Consider the following 20,741-nt stretch of genomic DNA (forward strand, 5'->3'; position numbering starts at 1 on the left):
ATAATTCCGAACCAAATCAAAAGAACTGCTAATAGGTACAGCTTCATGATGTTGTTTCAATCGAACAGTATTTGTCGATGAAAATTTCAGTCGCTTTTATACCCCTCTATTAAGTACCTAATCTTTATTTAAAAATATTCACATTTTATTGGAAAACTAAATTTAATACCCTGCCTGTGGTAGCCTATATATTTTTATAATTTTTTTATTTCGGTTTTCGTTATAAAAAATTGAATTGGTTAAATTGTGCTAATGTAATTAAATTAATGTAAAAGGTGGCAACTAATACTTTCGAATGCTAGAATAGAGGATGATATTCCAAGATCCGTTGTATTTATGAGACATAGCTTGTATTTTCAATTTTGTGAGAATCAGACCAAACCTGTGATTTACTATATTTAGGGGAGATCGTGAAAAACTTGGGACGTTTGACTTTAAAAATTAAAGCTTCTAACTTGTAAACGGTTTTAATAAAAAGGTAAACCTAATTATTATTATTTAAAACAAATTTTGATTAAATAATAATAAAAACTTAAAAGATTATTTACGAATTAAAAAGATGAAATGACAAATTGAAAAATCCTTGTAAAACCTCTTTTAGGCCCAAAGAACTATATTACCAAAGGAAACGTAGTTGGCTAGGTTACTCTGTTCTCTTAAATACGGCAAAGTGAATTTGATAGTTTGCTATGCTGACGAATATATAACAAAGATTTCGTTAAAAACTATCCAAATGGATTACAAAACTTATTACTTTTTTAAACATTTATTTTGTAATAGAAATATTTTAGTTTTGGATTGAGAGTATTGAGACAATATAGTTTTCTTTTTAAACAAATAATATTTATTTCTTTTTAGTTCGCATTTAACAATAGAGATACAGCAGCGATCCCCGATCACTAACACTTAGTAGACAATCCCAGTTTGCAGTTTACTTCCTTCATAGCTTTGCGATATGCGGCCTTACAACTGTCATAATTGGCTTGATACTCGGGAGAACCCCGAGAAACCCAAATAAAAAGACCAAAATGTGATTAGAAATGAACAAAAATATTTCAATTCTTGTAATGAATAATTACTTTATTCAACCACGTGATCCTCTCATCTTCGATTTTCTTTTTTTCTCGTATTATTGATAACACTTGGTTAATCATAATTGCAGATCAAAGCAAAAGAATAGTTAATAAATACATCTTCATAGTGTTGTTTCAATCAAACAATGACTATATAGTAGGTTTAATTTTCAGACATTTTTATACCTCTTCATGCGATGCCTTATCTTTCATTAGAAATGATAAAGTTTTATTTTAAAACTAAGTTTTTTTTTGTTATATAAGTTATTTAATACTTTTAAAACTATTTTAAAACATTTTCCATAAGCTTTCCGCAAAACAAATTAAGGAGGTCGTCTAGTGCGAAGGCTTTAATTTTATTGCTTTCTTAAACATTATTTTCTGTTGAACCATTCAAATAAAACATTCTATAATTTGTATATCAGTTTTATTAACATTTAAAACAAGGTTTTAAAAAATTTCATGCCAATATTTTGCACGAAATATAAGATACGCCGCCTAAGAGGAATGCGTCTGTAAAAAACGGTGCTCCACTGCTGCCAAGATTCCGGCGGTTCTGCTTATTTCAGATTAAAAATTCAAGTGCCATTTTAATCGTGTGATATGAGGCTATAAAGTGAACTAAAATGAAGTTAAAATTCCAAACACAAAAAAAGGTACACGCTTTAGAAAATTAAAAATCAATTTTTCGCATTTTTTTTTGTCATTTCGCTGGTAAAAGAAAAACTATTGAAACAATGTTAATTATTTTAGTTTACTTTGTAGTTTTACATATACTGAATATGCTGTATAAATTTGAACATAATCGGTCAACTAGTTTTTAAGATATCATGGCCGCAGTTTGAAAAAACGTGTCTCGAGAAAAGCTAACAAACTCCCGTGCACCCCGTATACTTGTTGTGTATACATGCACCGGTTTACGGCTGAAACTTTTGAACGGCTTCGAATTTTGAAAAATCCTTTTATCCACGTATTCTACACATGCTTTACACAGAAAGAAATAGTCAACCTGTTATTAATACATGGTGAACATCGGCTTAGATATCATTAATACAATGTATTTTCAATTAATACAATATCCAAGAGTAATTATATGAAGGAATGCTTAAGATTGATTTAATATCATCATCCTTAATTTAATACCTATGCTACAATTATCGTAATGTAACATTAACATTAATTCAATGTCAAAAATCATGTCTAGTACGAATGTTAGATTATACCAATGAACTGAATACGTAAAACTAAACACTCCGATGTTTGATATTATGTCCTGTTGATCACCGCATTTTATTATAAATAATGAACCAGGTGATAAATTAATGTCTCAGAAGTAACTGTAATAATAATGTCAATTTGTATAGCTTCATACTATGAGGTATTTATATTAACGATTTAAACCTGAGTTAATGCCAAAGAATGATATGGATTGATGTTCGTTGTGATTGTTCTAAGGATTGGTAACATTAAATAGTTAACAGTGGTCATTAATATGACGTCACTATATTTTTAAGTCTACGTAAGGAAATCAATTAACGCAGATGTTATTACAATCAACTTAACATAAAATAATGAACAGTACAACATTCCGACTATGACGGAGAGCATCGGTTGAAAAATAATGTTTAAGGACATTGTAATAATGCTATATATTTATTCAATAATTGGCTATTATTTCGTTGTATGGGATCAACTCCCATTTGATTAACATGGTAATAGTTCTGATGCGCCTAATTAAGGGTTAAATAAGGATTATTGAAACAACCTTTTCTTAAATTAATTAATATTTATTTCATCTTAGAAACTGATTTCTGCAGTGTACATTACAGAATTAATAACATCATTACTATGGAATTAAATACTCTGACTAAATCATCCCATCTTTCCCTTTTCTCTTTCATAACGTAGCATACACTCGTGATATTCCTTTCCGTTAGTTGGCCCAAATATTTGATAAGCCTATAAAAATAAACAGATATGATTGAAACAAAGTCAAAATATATTATCCTTTTTATAATAACCATTCACCTTATTTCTACACCAAATCATGTCCCATTGAAAATTAGCAACATCAGGCATGGGGTCCTTGTATAAATTTGATGATACTATAACCGTTGATGAAGCATGGTGATTTATGGTTCCCCAAACCAAACTAAAAGAAAAGCTAATAGGTACAGCTTCATGATGGAGTCTCGATTGAGCGGTGACTGGGTCACATTTTTAACCGTTTTTATACTTCTTTACAGAGTACCATATCTTTATTTAAAAATTAAACATTTTATTACAAAATTAAATGTTATTCTCTTGAAATTTTAGCTGTTTTTATAGGTATTTTAAGTAATATAAAAAAGTTTCCTGAAATTAATTATCCCGATACAAATTTGTGTGCGAGTTTGACCAATTTTCCTTATATAATTATAGGCATATTAGGTGTTGGCAAATAAATACTTTTGAATGCCAGTGTAGTAGGATGGGCTTCCTTATCCAAGCTATTTCTTATATGTGCGAGTATTTTCAATTTTACAATAAAAAATCGAGCCTTTGATTTACAATGTTTATAACGTACCACGATCGAACAATAAATTTCAAAGAAAGACAAATACAAAATTATAGTTTTAAACCTCATTTTTTCAACTTAGACAAAAAATAATCCTGAATCGAATCTTCTTTTTCATGAAAAAATGTCCATATATGGGATTTCATTAATTTCAATTCCAAAGAAGATTATTCGGTGCTTGTTTATATGAAGTATGGTTCAAAATTAGGATTTAAGACTTGGATTTCTTCTGAATAAGCAAAAACTACCAAAAAATCGGCTTCATTTTCGATTCGATCTATCTCTTTGGCCCATCCTAAAGTTGATTTTAGTTTTCTATTCTTTTCTTTAATATTAACAATAATTATTTACAGAACGCGAAAAAAGTAGTGAGGACATTCTATGTACTGATATCACTCATAGTTTATCATCCAAATTTCATTGTAATTTATTAAGATTCACCTTTTAATAAACATAATAAAATGCAACTATTTATTAGTTAGATTTAAATAATGCGAAAAAAAGAATTGCAATATAAAATTACTATCACTAAAATAAAAATTGTACTAATAAAATTCTACTGTTTGAAAATAATAACACTAAAAAAGTAAAAATTTGACTGTGCAAGACAGATAGAGTACCTATTGCTACTACGGTGTATGAAAGCAAATCTCTCTTCTTATTTCTTATTTTAATTAGCGCTTTTCCTCTCATTTTCTCCTTTTTGTACCTAAGAATTGTTACGTCATAATTGGATAATTAAGACAACAATAAAATCGAAGAAAACAGCTGTAATTTTCTTCGTACAAATGTCCATTTGTATCAGACAACTTTTGTCTTGAGTTTTACAGCTTCCAAACGTGTCCTCTAAAATCCAATCCGGTTCAACTATCACAACAATATATATATGCTATTTAGTTAGCAAATCAAAAACCAATATTATCCACAGCTTTTCTTGTGAGCTTTATCAAGACCAATTAAAGAGTTAAATTTAAAATTTTTAATTATGCTTAAGGCATAAACCAATTATAACCCTAAATTTAATAAAAAATATACGTATTGTGTGCACAGGAATAATTATTTTACGGAGTGATAGTATTTTTTACGGTGCTTCATCATAATAATTATTGATAGTTTTAACTTTTATAGTACTAAACGTAAAATTTATCATGTCGATAAGAAAGATTCTTTAGTTTCCAGTAATTGTTACAAAGTTATTAATACGTCCCAATAAAATATGGTGTAATACAATAATTTTTGCTAATTTTTAGAAGTAAATTTTACTGCAAATTTCTTCCTAAGTACTACCAAATAAATGTTGAAGTTTGCTTTACTGATAAATTTATTTCACAACTTCCGTTCAACACTATCGGGATATATAAATCTGAAAAAATAATTACGAAATTACTGATCTATATTTAGCAATAGAAATATTTTTGTTTTGAATTAGGAGTATTGAAAGAATAGTCTTTTTGTCTCACTTAAATAATATTTATTTCATTTTAGATTGCTTTTCACACAGTGCAATTATAGCAGCGATTCCCTCGATCACTAGCATCTACTAGAATATCCCAGCCCCACCTGACACTTTACTCTTTGCAAAGCTTTGTCATATTCGATCATACAAGCATCATAATTGGCCCGATACCTGCGAGTGCCTGCAGTAAACTAAAAGAAAGCAAATGTGATTTAAGATATATATACAAAAATATATTAATATTTGTAATTAAAATTTACTTTATTTATACAAGCGATCCTCTCATTTTCGACTGCATTATTTTCTGGTGTTATTGATAACACTTGATTAATTGTAATTGCAGACCAAAGCAAAAGAACAGTTAATAAATACAGCTTCATGATGTTGTTTCAATCAAACAATGACTATAGAGCAGGTTCAATTTTCAGACGTTTTTATACCTCTTCATGCGATGCCCTATCTTTCATTAGAAACGATAAAGTTTTATTTTAAAACTAAGTTTTATTTCCTTGCTATATAAGTTATTTAATATTTGTAAAACTATTTTTAAATATTTTCCTTAAACTTTCCGCAAAACAAACTTGTGTTTGTTAAATATTGACAAATAAATGTTTTGAAAAATAGAACAAAGAACGATTTCCCAAAATCCATATTATTTCTAATAAGTGCACTTAAAATAATATCGGATCCATGTTATACAGTATTCAAAGTGCTCCTATGTCAAAAATTAAAGCTTGTATTGAAACTAAATTCAAATTAAAAAGAGATGAAAACCAAAATTTTTGATATGGTTATATTTCTGCTTAAGCAAAAAACTAATAAAAAATTGGAAACTATATATTTTGAATAAAAAAATAATATATAGCTTTTAATTTGATATCAAAAGATTATTTATTAAACCATATATCTAATTTATAGTGTATATAAATTAGGATTTAAGATCTGGTTTGGTTCCGGTTAGGTAAAAACTAACATAAATCAGTCTATATCTCTTGACTTGGCCCATTATATCTAATTGTTCCTCTTAAACATTGATCAATTTCTAATATCTTCTTGTAATTCTTATAGTTAGAGAGGAAAGTGAGAAAGATTTTAAAGGATGAGGCACTTAGACACGCGTCAAACTATAGAAACATATTTTAATTGACGTAAGCTAATATTATTTCGTTAATTATGAGGGATATGATTTTTTTCATAAAAACTTGTAGAAACTTTTTTCTATTTGCATTTAAAGAGGTCATATAAAAATTTTATCTTTTTGAGGAGTACGTAGATAAATGGAGTTTTGCATTCCATCTCCACTGGAGTGTCATAAAGTACTTAACCTTATACAGGAATAGATGTATACGTGAATCTAAGATGCTTATATCGTTGGCACAGGTGTCAGATACGAATATTATCTATATAGATTTTTGGATCCTTATGAAAACCCACAGCTTCACAACTTATCTCTCTAATTCTACTCTCTTATCACTCTTTTATTTTATTTTTCGTTATCATTATTCAAATTACGGCTAAAGTCATTTATATCAAAGAAACGAATCAAATTTAAATAATGGTCGTGTATCTAAGATAAAAGTAATGAAAACTGAATTACATTTTCGTTTAATTTTATAAATCTTTTAATTAATTACATTATTCATTTATTCCACAAAATCAAATAGTTTTTTAATTTATTGAGAAACAGTAAATTATTGCTTTCTTTTATAATAGTTTAGATATATTTGTTTGTTATAAATTAGGTATATTAAAATAATAGTTTTTGTTAACTTAAATAATATTTAATTCATCTTAGAAACTTTCGACAATCAATATTAAGGAAGCTATCACACCGTCTGCATGGAGATGGAGCTAGTTCCAGAAATCAATTTTATCCTTATTCCGTTCATAATCATCCAGACACTTGTAAAATTGGTTATAATCAGGTCTGCTTGTGTCCAGATGATACTATAAAAAAGCAGATGTGATTGAAATGAAATAAAAATATTATAATGTTTATAACCATCATATAATTACCCCCTTCCTTCTACACCAATCAAAGATAAGTATGCTCATCGAAAACGAGTCTCGGAATGATTTGACTGCTGGTACATTTGTTGACAAAATGACATGGTTAACCATAATTCCGGACCAAATCAAAAGAACTGCTAATAGGTACAGCTTCATGATGTTGTTTCAATCGAACAGTATTTGTCGATGAAAATTTCAGTCGCTTTTATACCTCTCTATTAAGTACCTAATCTTTATTAAGAAATATTCAAATTTTATTAGAAAACTAAATTTAATATTCTGCCCGTGGTAGCCTATATATTTTGAACAGAACTTTTAATATTTTTTTACATCGGTTTTCGTTATCAAAAATTGAAATGGTTAAATTTTTCTAATGTAATTGAATTAATTTAAAAGGTGGCATCTAATACTTTCGAATGCTATAATAGAGGATGATACTCCAAGATCCGTGGTATTTATGAGGCATATGCTTGTATTTTCAATTTTATAAGAAATAGACCTAGCCTGTGATTGAGTATATTTAGGGGAGATTATGGAAAACTTATTGGGGCGTTTGACTTTAAAAATAAAGCTTGTAACTTGTAAACGGTTTTAATAAAATGGTAAACCAAATTATTATTATTTAAAACAAATTTTGATTAAATAATAATATAGAAACTTAAAAGATTATTTACAAATTAAAAAGATAAATTGAAAAACTGAAAAGTCCTTGTAAAATCTCTTTTTGGCCCAAAGTACTATATTACCAAAGGAAACGTAGTTGGCTAGGTTACTCTGTTATGTTAAATAAGGCAAAATGCATTTGATACTTTGCTATGATGACAAATATATAACAAAGATTCCGTTAAAAACTATCCAAATGGATTAGCAAAATTTATTACTTTTTTATAGATTTATTTTGTAATAGAAGTATTTTAGTTTTGGATTGAGAGTATTGAGACAATAGTTTTCTTTTTAAACAAATAATATTTATTTATTTTTAGATCGCATTACCAATAGAGATAGAACAGCGATCCGATCACTAGCAACTAGAAAATCCTAGCTTGCAGTTTATTTCCTTCATAGCTTTGCGATATGCGGCCTTACAACTTCATAAATGGCTTGATACTCGGGAGAACCCCGAGAAACCCAAATAAAAAGACCAAAATGTGATTAGAAATGAACAAAAATATTTCAATTCTTGTAATGAATATTTGCTTTATTCAAGCATGCGATCCTCTCATCTTCGATTTTCCTTTTTTCTCGTATTATTGATAACATTTGGTTAATCGTAATTGCAGATCAAAGCAACTGAACAGTTAATAAATATAGCTTCATAGTGTTGTTTCAATCAAACAATGACTATACTATAGCAGGTTCAATTTTCAGACATTTGTATAGCTCTTCATGCGATGCATTAACTTTCGTTAGAAACGATACAGTTTTATTTTGAAACTAAGTTTTTCTTCTTTGCTATATAAGTTATTCAATATTTTTAAAACTATTTTTAAATATTTTCCATAAGTTTTCTGCAAAACAAATTAAGGGGGTCGTCTAATGCTAAGGCTTTATTTTTATTGCTTTTTTTTTAATTTTTTTCTAGCGAACCATTTAAATAAAACAATCTATATTTTGTATATCAGTTTTAATACCATTTAAAACAAGGTTTTAAAAAATTTCATGCCAATATTTTGCACGAAATATAAGATACGCCGCCTAACAGAAATGCGTCTGTAAAAAACGGTGCTCCACTGCTGCCAATAAGATTCCGGCGGTTCTGCTTATTTAAGATTAAAAATTCAAGTGCCATTTTAATCGTGTGATATGAGGCTATAAAGTGAACTAAAATGAAGTTAAAATTCCAAACACAAAAAGAGTTACACGCATTAGAAAATTAAAAATAAATTTTTCGCATTTTTTCGGGGTCTATTTAGCTGGTAAAAAAAATACTATTGAACCAATGTTAATTATTTTAGTTCACTTTGTAGTTGTACATATACTGAATATGCTATATAGATTTGAACTTAATCGGTCAACTGGTTTTTGAGATATTATGGCAGCAGTTGGAAAAAAACGTGTTTCGAGAAAAACTAACAAATTCCCGTGCACACCGTATACTTACTGTGTATACCTGCACCGATTTACGGCTGAAACTTTTGAACGGCTTCGAATTTTAAAAAATCCTTTTATCCACGTATTCTAAACATAATTTAGACGTGATTTAAAAAAAACAATTTTTTTGGCCTGATACACTAGACGACCACCTTAAGTTTTTTAAATATTGACAAATAAATTGTTTGGAAACCAGAACAAAGAACGATGTCCCTACATCCATACTATTTCTAATATATAGGTGCACTTAAAATAATATCGGATCCATGTTAACTGTATTCAAAGCGGTCCTATGTCAAAAATTAAAGCTTGTATTAAAACTAAAATCAGATGAAAAAGAGATGAAAACCAAAATTTTTGACGTGTTAATATTTCTGCTTAGGCAAAAATCTAATACAAAATTTGGAACTAATAAATAATTTGAATAAATAAATAACATATGGCTTTTAATTTGATATTAAAAGAAGATTATTAATTAAACATATATCTAGTTTGTAGTGTATATAAATTAGGATTTAAGATCTGGTTTTGTTCCGTTTAGGCAAAAAGTAACATAAATCAGTCAATATCATTTGACTTGGCCCATTACATCTAATTATCCCCTCCATTGATCAATTTCTAATATATTCTTGTAATTCTTATAGTAAGAGAGGAAAGTGAAAAAAAGATTTCAAAGGATGGTGAACTTAGACACGCATCAAACCATAGATACTCATATTAATTAACGTAAGCTAATACTATTTCGTTAAATATGAAGAAAATGATTTTTTTCATAGAACCTTGTAGAAACTATTTTTTATTTGCATTCAAAGAAGTCGTATAAAAAAAGTTGATCTTTCTGAGGAGTACGCATGCAGATAAATGGAGTTTTAGATTCCATCTCCGCTCGAGTGTCATAAAGCACTTAAGCGTACACAGGGGAACATATATATACGTAAATCTAGGACGTAGTTTGCAGGTGTCAGATACGCATATTATCTATAAGCATTTTTCGTCAGTTTCATTTAGTATAGCATTATGCCAGCTACTAATATATAGATTCCTGGATCCTTATGAAAACCCCCAGCTTCAACTTTTCTCTTTAATTCTACTCTCTAATCACTTTTTTATTTAATTTTTCGTTATCATATTTAAATTTCGGCTAAAGTCATTTATGTACAAGAAACGAATCTAATTTAAATAATGATCGTGTGTCGAAGATAAATGTAATGAAAACTGAATTACATTTTCCTATAGTTTTATAAACCTTTTAATTTTAATTACATTATTCATTTATTTCACCAAAACAAATAGTTTTTTCATTTATTAAAAACAGTAAAATATTGCTTTCTTTTATAATAGTTTAGATATATTTGTTTGTTATAAATTAGGTATATTAAAATAATAGTTTTTGTTAACTTAAATAATATTTAATTCATCTTAGAAACTTTCGACGATCTACATTACGTGAGCTATCACTCCGTCTGCATAGAGATGAAGCTAGTTCCAAAAATCTATTGTATGTATATATTCTTCTAAACACTTGTTAAATTCCGTATGATAAAGTTTGTTTGTGTCCAGATGATACTATAAAAACGCAGATGTGATTGAAATGATATAAAAATATTATAATGTTTATAAGCACTATATAATTACCCCCTTCTCTCTGCACCAATTCAGAAAAAGCTTGCTACGCATGAACCAGGCTCTCAATTCTTCATCTGTTGGTATATTTGTTGAAAAAATGACATGGTTAACCATAATTCCGAACCAAATCAAAGGAACTGCTAATAGGTACAGCTTCATGATGTTGTTTCAATCGAACATTATTTGTCGATGAAAATTTCAGTCGCTTTTATACCCCTCTATTAAGTACCTAATCTTTATTTAAAAATATTCACATTTTATTGGAAAACTAAATTTTATACCCTGCCTGTGGTAGCCTATATATTTTTATAATTTTTTTATTTCGGTTTACGTTATAATAAATTGAATTGGTTAAATTGTGCTAATGTAATTAAATTAATATAAAAGGTGGCAACTAATACTTTCGAATGCTAGAATAGAGGATGATATTCCAAGATACGTGGTATTTATGAGACATACGCTTGTATTTTCAATTCTGTGAGAATCAGATCAAACCTGTGATTACTACATTTAGGGGAGATCGTGAAAAACTTGGGACGTTTGACTTTAAAAATTAAAGCTTATAACTTGTAATCGGTTTTAATAAAGTGGTAAACCAAATTATTATTATTTATAACAAATTTTGATTAAATAATAATATAGAAATTTAAAAGATTATTTACAAATTAAAAAGATAAATTGAAAAACTGAAAAGTCCTTGTAAAATCTCTTTTTGGCCCAAAGTACTGTATTACCAAAAGAAAACGTAGTTGGCTAGGTTACTCTGTTCTCTTAAATACGGCAAAGTGAATTTGATACTTTGCTATGATGACAAATATATAACAAAGATTCCGTTAAAAACTATCCAAATAGATTAGCAAAACTTATTACTTTTTATTGATTTATTTTGTAATAGAAATATTTTAGTTTTGGATTGGGACTATTGAGACAATAGTTTTCTTTTTAAACAAATAATATTTATTTCTTTTTAGATCGCATTACAAATACAGATAGAACAGCGATCCGATCACTAGCAGCTAGAAAATCCTAGCTTGCAGTTTATTTCCCTCATAGCTTTGCGATATGCGGCCATACAACTGTCATAATTGGCTTGATACTCGGGAGAACCCCGAGGAACCTAAATAAAAAGACAAAAATGTGATTAGAACTGAACAAAAATATTTCAATTCTTGTAATTAATATTTACTTTATTCAAGCACGCGATCCTCTCATCTTCGATTTTCTTTTTTTCTGGTATTATTGATAACACTTGGCTAATCGTAATTGCAGACCAAAGCAAAAAAACAGCTAATAAATACAACTTCATGGTGTGGTTTCAATTAAACAATGACTATTGCCGCTTTAATTTTCAGCTGTTTTTATACTTCTTCATACATGACCTTATCTTTTTTTTATAAATAATAAAATTTTATTACAAAACTAAACTTTATTTCCTTTTGCTAGGTTAGTTAATATTTATGAAACTATTTTAAAAAATTTTCCGTAATTGTTTTTCGCGAAACATATTTGGGTTTGTCGCATATTGATAAATAAATATTTTGGATACCCCGGAACAAAGGATGATCTACCTAAATCTATACTATTTCCGATAGATTGATGAAAAATAACAATTATACTATATATAAACACTAGTCTAGTCTTACATTGTATTCAAAACGCTCCTATGTCGAAAATTATACATTTTTTGGAACTAAACTCACAGAACAAAAATAGATGAAAAATCAAAATTTTAAAACTATTTATATTTCTGTTTGAGCAAAAGTTATTCAAAAATTGGGGACTATTATTAACGAGAAAATGGTATACATGACTTTTGATTTAAATTGGTATTAAAAAAAGGTTACTCATTAATTATACTTATCTAAATTGTAGTATAAATAAACTGTGATTGCAAATATGATTTGGTTTCATTTAGGCAAACATTATCCTAAAATCATACAATATTTTCAAATCGACCTCTCATAGCTAGTTAATCTATTCTAAATTTAATCAGTTTTCATTCTTTACTATATTTATTGTAATTTTACAGAAGGAAAAAGAAAATTAAGAAAGATTTTGCAGGGTGAGAGGCACTGAAAACGTGTCAAAGAGAGAGATAGCATAGAGACATTGATAGAAGTAAGCGATTATTATCCCGTTAAGGGATACAATTTTTTTATAGAACCTTAGATATTTTTTATTTGCGTTTAAAGAATTCTTACAGAAAAAATTGATATCTCTTAGAGCCACGCAGATAAATGGATTTTTACGTCCATCTCTGCTGCAGTGTCATAAAGCGTCCAAACCTATACATAAACAGATATTATTTATAGTTTGTCAACAGATTTTATTATAATTTATTACGATTTGCGCTATATATAAAATAATAAAATATAACTATTTATTAGTTAGCATTGAATAATATCCATTAAAATATAGCAATAAACTTCGTTTCACTAAAATAATGATAGAACTGATACAATTCTATTCTTTATAAACAATAATACGAATAAACAAAATGTTACAAAATTTACCATTATGGCAGGATAGCTTGCACATAATTTCCTTTTTACCGAAAGTAAAATATATATAAAATTAATTGGAATTAATTCGTAGATAACTAAAGAGTTCAACAATAGTTATTATTATTGGTATAGTATTAAAAAATAATGCATTACCAAAAAAAACGTGTATTGTTGGCTGAGCTATGCCAAAAGGGTAAATACGATAAAATAGTTACGTTATATCCTTTTTACAGCAAAAATTGTTGTATCAAATTGGGAAATTCGTGTATAGAAGAAATCGAAAAAACAGCATTGTTCTTTCTCATATCGATAAAGTTCACTTAAACCAGAAATCTTGTGGCATCTGATTTTCAGTTTCAGCAACATGTACCAAAAACTTAAACAATGTACGTGTTACTGTCAGCAATAAATATATAATGAGTATATTCGTCATATGGTTAGTAAATCCCTGAAGCTAAGATTACTTATACGCCGTTCTCACTTCAGCTATTTAGTATTGTATTATGCCAACGTCCTCACAAAATCTGATTCTTGAAAACCTGGCTCCATTTTTTCTCATTTAAATCAATATTCTTATATATTATTTTTGGACATTTTTATTCAAGTCTCACGCAGTCATTTATGCAAGTAATGGATTCAAGCTCTATGATGATGTATTATGTTAATACAAAAGATACTTAAGATTGAATTTTTTTCTTTTAATTTCATTATACACTTTTTTAATGTTATTTTTTAATTATTACACTGGAATATATAAAAAAAAGTTTATAATTTACTACAAATACTACATTTGCTTTATTTTGTAAGAGATTAATTTAATTTAGGAATTAAGAATATAATTTTGAAGCAATATTTTTTTTCATTCAAATGATATTTATTTCAATTTAGAATCTTTCTAATAATGTAAATTTCAGTGGTAATCCGATTACATTTATGTAGTTACTCCTAGATATTAATTTAGTTTCTGTATATTTTTGTTGTATATCGCTTCACAGTAGCCATATCTGCTCGACGGTTTACGAATGTACGTAGGAATCTACATATAACAAAAAAGACAAAAAATAATAATGAATTAAAACTAAATAAAAATATTTTCATGCTTGTCTGTGTAATGGTCATTTACATTTTTCAGACATTCCTTCAACTGAGCTTCGACATCCATTTTTACATCTTGTGCTATTGATAATATTTGGTTAATTGTAATTCCTGACCAAAGCAAAAGAACAGCTAATAAATAGAGCTTCATTATGTAGTTTCAGTCACGAAGTGGCTAATCCAATGAATTTTCAGCGGTTTATATACCTCGCTTTAGAAAATTTCTGATCTTTTCTTAGAAATAGTTAAACTTTATTGCAAAAATAAATTTTATCCCCAGCTATGATGACGTTTATTTTGAAAACAATTAAAAAATGTTTCCCTATTAGTTTTTCACGATGCAAAAAATAGAATTTTTAACAGATCTTGCCTAAATGATTAAGTTAATTTGAAGGTAAACAAATTTATACTTCCAAGTGCCAGGGTATATAAAGGATGTTCTGAATGCATCTGTGTTATTTCTGATATAAACATCGGAAATATGATTATACAAAAAGTAAAATCCTACGAATCATCATGTCCTTTATGAACCTCAGTAATAAATTTTTTTATTTTTTATTAAATAAATTTAGATGAAAAGCAAGTAGAAGCCAGAATTTTAGAGTTCTTCCTTTTAAATTGAGATATATCTGATACAAAAATAGGATCTACTTTTAACAAAGAATGCTGCTACTCATAATTTTTAATCATAAATTCAAACACGACTCCCCTCCCAATCATTGGTTATTTATCTTAAATGGAGATCAAAATTAAATATTAAATTGAGGTGGTGTTCTAAACAAACAAAAACTACCTAAAATCATACTTTATTTTTAAAGTCGATCTCTTCGGACCATCCTAAATTAGACCAACTTCCTTATTTTTTTTTTTTTTTTTTTGTTGATGCCATTAATTTTTGCAGAATGAGATGGAAATTATGAGATTCATTTACAGATATTAATCAAACTTTATCAAAGAAATTGCATTATTATTCATTATAATTAGCGCCATAATAAATTAAAGCACAACAATTTTATTGAATAGAGACTAAACAAAGAACATATAAATATACAGCAATAAATTTGGTTCTACCGAAATGAAGATAAAATCATTCAAAGTATGCCCTCTAGTAACAGCAACACGAATAAGAAAATATTTCTACTAAATTTACATACATAATACAAGACACGAGATATCCTGTAGATAATTTCATTATTAGAGAAATTATAAATTTTATACAAGCTGAAAATGAATTATTAGCAAATAACTAAAGAACACAATTAGATTGATTAATATTGGTGGTAAAAAAAATGTTTTACCAAACGAAACATATAGGGGAGACCCGGGTAAAATAGGGTACCGGGGTAAAACAAGGACCCATTAATATAACATAAACTACATTTCTGATTCAATCATTAATGAAGGTATGTAATGGTGCCACTTAAAGATATTTATCAGCAAAAATTTGTAAACATTGGCGCTTGATTACTTTCCAAACGCTTTATTTTTCATCTCTGCACATAATTCTTAAAAGTTTTCGATAATTTCGAAGTGTTCAGTACAAAATCTGGACTAATAGAGTAAATTTTCACTTAAGTCACTTAATTTGTAATATTTTTAACTATAATTTCGTTAGTCGTATTTTTAATTTACATACGATATATGTCTGTATAATATTTAAATACACTTTGTATGGTTAAGGGGAAAACCGTACGGGGTAAAATCGGACCTCATACCTTCATTAATGACTGAATCAGGAATATAATTTTTGTTATATTAATGGGTTCTTGTTTTACCCTGGTACCCTATTTTACCTGGGTTTCCCCTAATAAATGTATTTATTTTAAAGAAATATGCGCATTAACAAAATTACAAGAAGGATGGGTACAATGCATAAAAAATGTAAAATGGCCTTATGAAGGATGAACTGACTAGAAAATTGAAGATTTATATAATTTCTCATGTAATACATGCTAAGTCTGTATCAATTTTTTGTATCCAATTTGAATCCGTGGAGTACCCTATTTTACCCATGGGTCGGGGTAAAACCGTAAATTGTTATGTTTTTTTTTCAAATTATAAAAAAGATTTGATTGATCAAAAATAAAAATAATTATTTAATTTTGTGTCACCACTTTAAATAAGGTTTATATTAAATCAAAGTCGTTTTATTTTCAATTTTTTAAAAATAATAACCTAAATATAAGCCTTTATCCTTAAGGGTACCGTTTTACCCCGGTCTCCTCTACAGACGGTTCAACTACTTTGCGAGGGTGGATACTGTAAGATTAATGCAGTAGTTTACTTTACCGACAAATATATTTCGAAGATTCCATTTGACACTGTTAGAAAAATTTAACCAATTTTATTATGAATCGGTTGATTTATTTTGCAAAAAATACATTTTTGTTTTGAATTGGAGGTATTGAAACAATCTTTTTTTTTCACTTAAATATATATATATATATATATATATATATATATAATATTTATTACATTTTAGATCCTTTTCTGCAGTGCAGATTACAGTCATTATCAGATCTTATGGATTGATTTAACCTAATTATGATATATTTTACTTTGAGCTTACGCGGTATGTTTCTAGACATTTATCATATATGGTCTCATACTCGGTAGAGTCAGGAGGCAATTTCTCAACCATCTGCAAAAAGGCAAATGCCATTAGAACGAGATACAAATGTGCTAACATTTTAAAGGATTATTTACATCCTGCACACAAGTTTCCAAGTCTGCATCGGCCTTTCCTGGTGCAGGCATTGATAACACGTGGTTAATCGCTATTCCAGACCAAAGCAAAAGAACAGCTAATAAGTACAGCTTCATGATGTCGGTGCAATTGAACAGTGACTACTTTTGTTGAATTTTTAGCCGCTTTTATACTTCCGTAGCAAATGCCTTATCTTTTGTTAGAAATAATCAAATTTTATCGCAAAAATAAATTTTACCCCAAGAGTTACGTAAGCATATATATTAAAACTAAAAAAAATTCCGTAATCGGTCTGTGCGATAAAAATGAGGGTTTATCGTGTATCTTTTAAGGAATCAGATCATTTCGAAGGTAGGCAAATGTATAACTTCGAACGTCAAGACATAGGATAATCTTTATCCCTCTATGATGTTACCGATGCATTCACTGATAACAACAATTTTATAAATAGACAGATCCTGTGATTTACCACGTCCATGCATAACGCACCTTATTACTCAAAAATTAATTCTTATTTGGAACTAAATTATAATTGCAAATATGTATAAAATGAATTGAAAATTAGGTACTATTTTTTATAAAAAAATATGTCACGAATGACTTATAATTTTAGGTCCAAACAATATTATTCGTTAATTGCATTTATCTCAATTTCAGCTTAAATTAGAATTGGAGACCTAGTATTGTTCTGATTAGGTAAAACTAACAAAAATTCAGATTTTATTTGTTCAATCTACTCAACTATTTGGTCCATTAAAAATTTAACTAATATTTTCTATCTTCCATGTTTAATATTTCCCTTAATTTTTAAAGAAGGAGAGGGAGGGTGAAATACATTTTTACTGAGTTTGTCGTAGTTTGTCATATGGATTTGATTGTTGTTTATTACGATTCGTGCTTTAAGAACATAAAGAGCAAATTTTTATTAGCTTGCGTTAAATAAGACAAATAAAAATACAGTAATAAAATGAAGTTTACCGAGGTAAAGATAGTACTATTCAGATTCTGCTCTTTAGAAACAGTAATACGAACAACAAAAATTTGCAAGGTTTACCATGAAAGACAGGGTAATATGTGGATAAAATCTCTTTATTAAACAAATTTAAATTTATTTGAATTTAAATTTATAATTAATTTTCGTATACCTAAATAATACTATATAAAAATGATTAAAATCAGCAGCATTATGCAAAATTATTGTATTACGAAATGAAACATAATTTGTTGAAGTAAACCATGAAGGTAAATATGGCGAAAGGAGTGTAGTAGCTTATATTACAGACAAATATATTTCAGTGATTCCATTCAACACTATTCGAAAGAAGCAGAAAAATGTGTACTATGTATTAATTTATTTATTTTTTAATATAGATATAATCTTGTTTTTAATTAGGAATACTAAAACAATAGCTGTTTGTAAGTGAAATAATATTTATTTCATTTTAGTCTCTGTTATTCATAGTACAAATTATACAGCAGTACGATTAGACTGTTTACCTATAACCAATCCTAGTTCAATTTATTTCACCCTGCCTTTGGTGAAAATTCGAGCATGCACTGGTAAAACATATCCAAAGGCAATGGTTTATTATCTTCCAGATGATGCTATAAAAAAGCAAATATATTTTAACTAAATAAAAATATATTAATATTTACATAGACCATTTACCTTCTTTCTACACAAAGTACGTGTTCTTGCAGCTTTCTGACGCCAGCGTTCCCTTTGTGCCTCTGTTGCTACTATCGTTGATAAGACATGATTAAACATCATTACAAACAATACCAGAAGAACTGTTAATAAATGCAGCTTCATGATGTACTTTCAATCGAACAGTGACTAATCTGTAGAATTTTCAGCCGTTTTTATACCTCATTATAAAATGTCTTATCTTTCGATAGAAATATTTAAATTTTATTGCAAAAATAAATTTTACTTCTAATAATGTTGAAATATGTTTTTTTAACAATTTAAGCAATTGTATCAGAGACTGTTTGGCGTTACAAACTTATGGGTTTGTCGAATGTTTTCTAAGTATAGTCTCAGGGTAATCTTAAATTTGTAAAATATACACTATTGATTGGCATGATAAAGGAAAATTTACACATATCCACGCCTTTTAATAATACGTAACATTGGAAACAAAAATTATATATTAAGATGGAGTGATTTATAATGTAGGAAGGAAAATATTAATCAAATCAAGGAATCATTTGATACTATATAAATAAATATATGATATATGAAAATAGTGTGAATATTGATTAACCTTTTGCACTCGAGACAATTATTTACCCCCCGTTAGACGGTGACTAAGATCGAGTCATCTGTCGCGAGTGCAAAGGGTTAAATTAAACATATTTTATTCGAATGACGAACGTTTGAGAATCGTTTAACAAGACAGTGATCCTTCAAGCACATAAATATTTGATAACATTATCTTTAGTCCAACTTTCTTCAGCAATTTCTCGTCAATGCATTGCTCAGGTTCTCGAGCATCAATTTGACCTTGCTGTTTGTTGGTATTTCGTACAAAAGTCTAGGTCGATGAAGAATAGTAGTTGGAAATGTCCGGGTTAAACTGGGCTACAGCCTACTGATTAATCAGTGATTATTCTCCGGATGTTAATTATCGCATTAACGGTCCGAGTAAAAAATTAGAGCGGCACAATCGTACAATTAATATATAGCGAATCTCCTAGTATGCCATTCATATATTTCATAAATAAAAAGCGGAACACTGGATAAAAATATAAATGCAAAAAGTCTGTAAAATTATCTTGTAAAATATACGGACTCTTACTAATCGTTAGCTTAATTAATTTCTCCTTTAAAACTAATAATGATTGAATTTCAACAAAATTACATAAAAGTTAACTTGTATAATTTTTTCAAGTACTCCTGCATAAAGTTATAATTTAATTTAATGGAGTGTGGGAGGACCTCTCTCTTTTTCTCTATAATCAATCAGAAGAGTTAGATATTCAAAAATAAACCTAATGAAATTTCATAAAAAATTCAAAAATAGAAAAATTCAGTTAAGAAATAAACTTTGAGAAAATAAAAATTACTTTATCAAACACAAAAAATCATATTAAACTTTCCTGTATAAAACACGTTAAGAATTAAATTGTTTTGAAGAAATATGAGGAAAATCCTAAGAAGTTGGTTATTAATTTAAAGAAGTTTATGGGAATAGACGTAGTGGGAGTTAATTTCGTGGAAGATAAGATGGGTAGGATGTTAGTTTTTGCTAGGACGGGGGCAATGGTAATAAAAGGAATGAAAAGTGGTGGATGAGGAAGTTGGGTGTCCCGCGATGTTCCTCCGGTGCTCCGTCCGGGGTAACGGGACTCGAGCAGCACGCGCATACACAGGTAGAGGATAGCACGTGCGTGTGCGCGCGTGGCACGCGGTTCTTCTCTTCCGACTGGCCTCCTCCTCGGTCCTCGGTCCTCCTCGAGTCATCGTGAAAACCTTTGGATGGAGGGGGGGGGGGGGGGGCTCTTTTCTCCCATACACTTGTCTGCTATATATATATATATATATATAAGTCACTAAAACGCAATCATGGCCCTCGGTTAACCTGGCCCTCGGTTAACCTGGCCCGTGATCCCTCGTCAT

At 28.6% G+C, this 20,741-nt stretch overlaps 1 protein-coding gene and 1 long non-coding RNA gene across 2 annotated transcripts in view; one reads left to right on the forward strand and one right to left on the reverse strand.

Annotated features, from left to right (window-relative positions):
* Positions 1 to 20,741, forward strand: part of flz (filzig) — a 46,788-nt gene that overhangs the window by 15,529 nt on the left and 10,518 nt on the right. The gene's annotated exons all lie outside the window — the stretch shown is intronic.
* On the reverse strand, positions 16,741 to 17,273 carry LOC136776313 (uncharacterized). Its single transcript, XR_010823054.1, has 2 exons — positions 17,119 to 17,273; positions 16,741 to 17,053 (listed from the first exon to the last, which is right to left on the reverse strand). It is a non-coding gene; the product is annotated as an uncharacterized lncRNA (long non-coding RNA).

This window comes from Prorops nasuta, unplaced genomic scaffold (assembly GCF_024137725.1).
Source record: "Prorops nasuta isolate Cenicafe-Biocafe unplaced genomic scaffold, Cenicafe_Pnas_1.2 PNAS00009, whole genome shotgun sequence".
In the NCBI taxonomy this organism is placed as follows: domain Eukaryota; kingdom Metazoa; phylum Arthropoda; class Insecta; order Hymenoptera; family Bethylidae; genus Prorops; species Prorops nasuta.